The sequence below is a fragment of the Ochotona curzoniae genome, unplaced genomic scaffold, assembly GCF_017591425.1.
Source record: "Ochotona curzoniae isolate NIBS_2020 unplaced genomic scaffold, NIBS_Ocur_1.0 contig_2692, whole genome shotgun sequence".
Lineage (NCBI taxonomy): Eukaryota > Metazoa > Chordata > Mammalia > Lagomorpha > Ochotonidae > Ochotona > Ochotona curzoniae.
Genome location: NW_024465556.1, coordinates 8,757,342 through 8,763,698, shown reverse-complemented (window position 1 = coordinate 8,763,698; position 6,357 = coordinate 8,757,342). Strand labels below are relative to the sequence as shown.

General features: G+C 43.1%; 1 pseudogene; it reads right to left on the bottom strand.

Moving 5' to 3' along the window:
* Positions 1-571: 571 nt before the first annotated feature.
* LOC121153440 lies at positions 572-6,109 on the bottom strand (annotated as a pseudogene).
* Between the last annotated feature and the right edge of the window lie 248 nt (positions 6,110-6,357).

Sequence of the window (6,357 nt, the reverse complement as noted above, 5' to 3'; positions counted from 1 at the left end):
GGCAGACATGTGGGTGACAAAGGGCAGAAACAGTCTGTTCTCTGGGGAACAATGTGAAATAGTAGGGAAGCCTTTCCCTGAAGGAGTTTATGACCTAGTTGGCCAGGGGAAGAGTCAAAATGTACAAAGAAACTAAAGTCCGAAAGATGTGAGTTTACTGGAAACCATGTGCAAGTTGAACAGGCTTGTTAATTGTCTTGTTAAACAAATAAAACAAAAACAACGTTCCCCCTCATTTGTTTTACTGCTTTTGAAATGTTTTAATCTCATTACTTTTAATTCCTGAGCATGATTTAGAATGGAATCTACATGTTTTAATGTGGAATTTTTAATTAACAGAGCTGATCTTGCATCTTGGACTCACCAGTTAGGATAGAATTGCATGCTATTGTTTGTATGCTTGTGTTAACATGGCTTAAGTGGAAACCCGTGGTCAGAAACCAGTGCCTCCTTGCTTGATGACTGACCCTTTGACGCATCTTCCTGATGTCAGGCACACATACCAGCACCACCAGCACCGTCACCACTACCACCCCTACCCTGAAGGTGGCCATATTTCCCAGTGTTACCTTTAGGATTCCCTGCCTTTGTTCTTACTGTGTTGAGACAGAGGAATAGTAACACTTGACATTAAGCTGTTGGAGGCCAGTGACTCACTTTCTTTACCCTGTATCGTTAGTACCTGGAACGTAGTATTTGTTAAATGTGCATTTGTTGCATCATTTATAATTAGAAAACCTGTGATGAAGGTTGGGTTGTGGTTTTGGTTTTTTGTTAAGTCTCATCTTTCTCTAAGGACATCGGGATGAAGAATGAATTAACTTTCACCTTGGTAAAATGAGAAGCCGGGGAAAAATAAACCTTCCCACAGTTCTGCAGTTCAGTTGATGAGAAATGGCTTCTCCCTCTTGCAACCTGTGTAACAGCGTCCTGTTTTCAGTTATCCTTCCCTTTTATCAATGTCTCAGCCATCATGGCAATGTAAACTCCTTCAGTGCAAGAATCTGCCTGAACACAGATTCTATTTTCTATAGCACCTGCCTACTGTCGTAAATGTTTGAGCCAGTCTGTCAAGCTCTGGGTGATTGCTTGGATAAGACGGCAGAGCTTTCCTGTATTGCAGAAGTGCCCCCAGGGCACAGCAGCAACTTTGACAGCTTCTTTGTTGGAGCTTGTCCTTCTTTAATGTCACCAAGGGCCTTGGCTCAGCTCCCTACGCATCCCAGCCTTACTGTTCTTTATTCTACCTTACTGTTTAGCTTATAGCCAGGAGCGAACAAAAGTAAAGAACGGCTCACTGTGTTCTCCAATATCTATAGCAAAGGCTTTTATGATAGGGAGAGGAGAGAGAAAGCTTCATTTCCACTTCCTTACCCATCCCTAAGGCAAAAAGAAACCAACTAGAAAAGAAGCTGGGGTGAGCCTGAAGAGGGGATAGCACTCCAGGTTCTCTCTGCAAACTAAAGTTATCAAAATGTCCTTGGTACTGGTAAGCCAGCTGGGATAAGAAAAGCTAATTCCTTCAACAACATCCCGGTGCAAGATGGTCTTCAGGTGAAAACAGTCATTCTCCCTTTACGATCAGTTAGTGTGTGCGTTTCTCAGACTGCAGAGCAGGGTTTCCTGGGCTGTGAGATTGGGGGTGACAAAGAGGGGAGAGTGGAAACCAAAGGATGATTAGTGTCTAGTCACCAGTTAAACTTGTGTGTGCACTGTGTCCCAACAAGTCTGTTCGTAACACACCCTGGAGGGCACAGAATTTCAGGGCTCCCTTGCTTGAATTAGAGATTCTGAATTAAGAATTCTGGCCTCAAGGTGGAAGTCTGGCTTTTTAACAAGGACCCCATGTGATCCTTGTGATGAGCTAAGTGCGAGGAATTCTGCTGGGTGCCTCTCTGAGGAAGTTAAGAAATCCACTTTCCAGCAGCATTGGTAGTGAGCGTGCAGTTCGGGAAGGCCGGCACAGCAACAGGACAGCCCTGCTACGTGTCACACGGAGCGTCTCCTCTGCCGGGAAGAAGAAGCGTGCTATGTTTTCCCTTTTGACATTTGCTGATATTTACCATGTCATCTGAAGAGCACAAAAGTAGGTACGTTTTGCGTAGATGATCTGATGACTACCCTAGCCGTTTGTGGTGATGTGGGCCAGCGTCTTCCATGATATCCCCCTGCCTCAGGCTCTTGATATGGATTTGGGATATGTCCACCTTTAGGGAGGTACAATGTTAAGGTGTTTTGGTCCCCTAATGGCCAACTTTTAGTGTTTTTGTGTTTTAGGACTTTGCAAAACTATTGAACCATGCCACATTAGCTGCACAAGCTCCTGGAGGCTGTGTTATTTAGATACTTGTGATAATATGGATAATGGAACAAATAGAGGTCGTGCCAGTTGCCTGAGGTTACCCAGCTAACTAGCCAGATGGCTCGGTTCCAGAGCCTTGTTTTTTTTATCCACTTACCATCTACTGCCTGCTGGAGAGGGAGACCCCAATAGGGGAGTTGTGTAGCCCTTAAATATTACCTGTCACTGAATGAAATTTGGTCTCATTTTTTTCTGATAATGAGGTCTGGTAGTGGTTTGTCATTTTCAGTTTATGAAGAACTTTGAAATGTAAAATTTTATGTGAATACCACAACAATCCTGAAAGGATAGTTTTGCCTTTGTTTTATAAATGAGAAAATAGAGTTACAGAGTCAGTTACTTTAGCTTTTTACCTTTTTGGTCCATATGATTTGATTAAACTTACTGGTAGGCGAAAAAATAAGGAAGCCGCTAATTCAAATAGTGCAAAAAGTGCAGGAAAAGAGCTGTTTCGAGTAATTTCTTCTGTTTTTTCATGGCATCTTCACCCTCTGTCCCTTTCATAGTTCAGGTGATGGAGGACCCAGGTGTGTCCAATACACTGCCAGAGATCACACGCAGGTGCTAAACTAGGCCTCAGAATTCAGATCATAGAGGAACTTGGTCCCACAGCTCGCCCACACTCAAGCCCCTCACTCTTCTTCGGGTCTTTACTGGGACCCTGTGTTTCATCGAGGTATGTGAATGGCATGGTGCCATTCCATCCTTTTCCTTTTTAGGAAAAGGAAAGGTCTCCCAGTTGATTCCTTTACTGTCAGCTGACACATTTGGGGTGTTGGTGCTTGGTGGCAGTTAGGGGAGGTGGTGAGAGATTTGCCAAATGAGCTACAATAAGGCCAGCATTCATGGTACAGTGGGTTAAGCCACGACTTCGGACTCTGGAATTCCATATTTTGAGGGCCTATTTCAGTCTTAGCTGCCCTGTTTCTGATCCAGCTCCCTGCTCATAATGGTCCAAGTTCTTTTGCTCCTGCCACCTAGGTAGGAGACCAGGATGTAATTCTTGCCTTCAGCTTTTTCCAGACCTTGTGGCTGCAGCCAACTGGGGAATGAACCAGCTGTTGGTGATCTGGCTCCTGCTCTCTGCACATGTGTGTTGTATTAGTCTATTTCCCTAGACTCTGCCTTTCAAGCAAGCAAATAACCACCCCTCCTTTTGTTTTTCCGTTTTTGTTGTTGTCTTTAAAGAGTTGCACTATTTTATGTATAGAAATAAGTTGTTTCTGTCTTTCAAATAAACAGCTTGGCTAATCCTGTTTTTCATGACTGAAAACTAGGGCTCAGCCTGGCTCGTGCCAGTTTTGTGGTTTCCCACTTCATTCTGTTGGTCTTTCTTCTATTCATTGGAGCTTTAGATCATTTTTAACATGGTTTTTGCTGTAGAACCTTTTTTTAAAGATTTATTTTATTTTATTGGAAAATCAGATATACAGAGAGGAAGATCTTCTGTCCGTTGAATCACTCCCCAAGTGGCTGCAATGGCTGGAACTGAGCTGATCCAAAGCCGGGAGGTTGGAGTCTCTTCTGGGTCTCCCACATGCATGCAGAATCCCAAGGCCTTGGGCCGTCCTCGACTGCTTTCCCAGGCCACAAGCAGGGAGCTGGGTAGGAGGTAGAGCTGTTGGGATTAGAACTGGTGCCCATATGGGATCCCGGAGCATGCAAGGCGAGGGCTTTAGCCACTTAGGCTACCGTGCTGGGTCCTGCTGTGGAATCTTGAGGATGAAATGAGATTATCCAGAACAGGTTCTGGCTCCTAAGTCACATCCTAAAGTACTTTTTTTTTTTCCTTCTGTATTGGTTAGTGGTGCTTTATACTCTCCTCTTTTTCAGGACTCTCAAATGAGCATTCCATGACTTAAAATTAGGCACTACTTTATTCTCTTCCATTGCCTTGGAATTTGGTTCTTAGGTGACTGTTGGGTTGAGATAATCCATTGGACTTGTCCGAATAGGTCCTTTCTACGTTCTGCGTCATGCTCGCTCTCATTCCTTGTCTTGTCACTACTGCCTTTGTGAGCTTCATCCACGCAGTTAGTGAACTACATGACCGCACTTGATAGTCATATTCTGTGTACTTGAGCTCCCTTAACACCTCCATTGAGTTCTGAACTCTAGGTTGTTAGAGAACTCCAGCACTTAGCACAGTGTTTAGCACATGTTTGATTCCGAAATTCTCAGGAAATGAATGTTTTTTAACTAACGTATCAGCATGATTAGCTTCCAGTGTCTGCCACCTGGTACACTTCTGGTTTTCTCCCATTAACTGCTTTGAGCAGCCTTGAGAGGGATAGAATCCAAGGAAGGAGCAATTCTCCATTCCCCAGGATTGCAGACAGAATCCTGTAGTGTTTCCTTTGAGAATGGAACATGATGTTGACAGAGGGCAGGGTGTTCTAAAGCACTCAGCTGGTTGTGAACTACTAGCATACGCAACAGGCCATGTAAATGCCAGGCACTGATATTTTAATCCCAGTATATTACATCAAAACACTTTATAATGAACTAATTATCCTAGGCCTTATTTGTCATTGCTTTCTTTTGAAAAATTACTTCCTTTCTTCTGATGGGCCAAATTTATCTCTTGTTGGAGATAAATTTGAGGCTAAATCTTAGTTTTGCCTGGAGAATTTTCATTTCAAGATGAACTAGACCAGACCTTTCTTAATATACTTGAGCTGGAAGCACTGAAAAGTGTTTATGGTTAATGTTTCCTGTAGTCACTTTATTCCCCAAGTACCTTAGTAAGAAGACTGGAAAATGTTTGTGAAGTTGATTTAATAACTTTTATCCTTGTCTGGCTTATGATGTCAGCTGCTTTCCGGAAGCATCCATGTCTGCATCCCTCACTCCCCCCATCTCTAAGATGTTTAATAGAATACATGACTTGTCTGCTTGCTTCCTTTTGTTCTAGCTCTGTTGATTGGGTAACTACTGTAGCTCTAGTATTGCGATGTGTCATTGAACCTATGTAGCTCTAGGCTTAGTATAATCACATCCAATGATAACATTTTTCAAAATATTTGTTTATGTTTATTGGAAAGTCAGATTTACGGAGAGAAGGGGAGACAAAGATCTTCCATCCCCTGGTTCACTCTGCAAGTGGCTGCAATGGCCAGAGCTAAGCCAATCTGAAGCCAGGAACTTCTTCTGGATTTCTCATGTAGGTGCAGGGTTCCAAGACTTTGGGCCATCCTTGACTGCTTTCCAAGGCCACAAACAGGGAGCTGCTAGGGAAGTGGAGCACCTGGGATATGAACCGGTGCCCATATGGGATCTCTGCATGTGCAAGGTAACTTTAGCCACTAGAGTACTGCATCTGGCCCCCAGGTGCAGTATAAATAGAAGTGTAAAATAAGTAAATATAAGTATATATATATATAAAACTTTAGTTCTCATCTGCATTGTAGATTTTGAAAGTGGTGACAGGTACATAGGTAACCAAAGTAGAGAGCTTGTGTGACTAGTCTTCATCCTCCTTATGTTTTCTGGTTGATCTCAAATGGATGTGATATAGTATGTTCCTTATTCCTTTGGCCCAGACAGCTTTGTTCAGCCTGGGATCGATGCACACATCTGGAATCCCCATCTCTTTCATGGCAAACCTCCAGCTTTAAGTGCCCAAGGAGCCAGCTTCTTGATGTCCACTCTGTGGATGCATTTGTGAATGTTGATGGTGTACTCTGGTTTCACCACCTCCTTGATGCCAGAATAGCCCTTCTCGCCGTCCTTCTTTGCGAGAGCCATCTTGTGGGGCCCAAGCTGCAAGGAAGGATATTACATATTTTTAAGAACTTTAACGATCATCTTTAAGCATCTATCTTTAAATCCAGTTAATGTCGTTATGCAAAAGATACCTCTTTCCAATAGACTTTACCATTGTAGATGAAATATCTGAAAGACGCAATTTGTTAGCTATACCTTGTGCTATGCCCTGTCAACTAAAGTTTTGATTGAGTGAGGTTGCCATAGTTAAAAAGCAACTTGGAAGCACT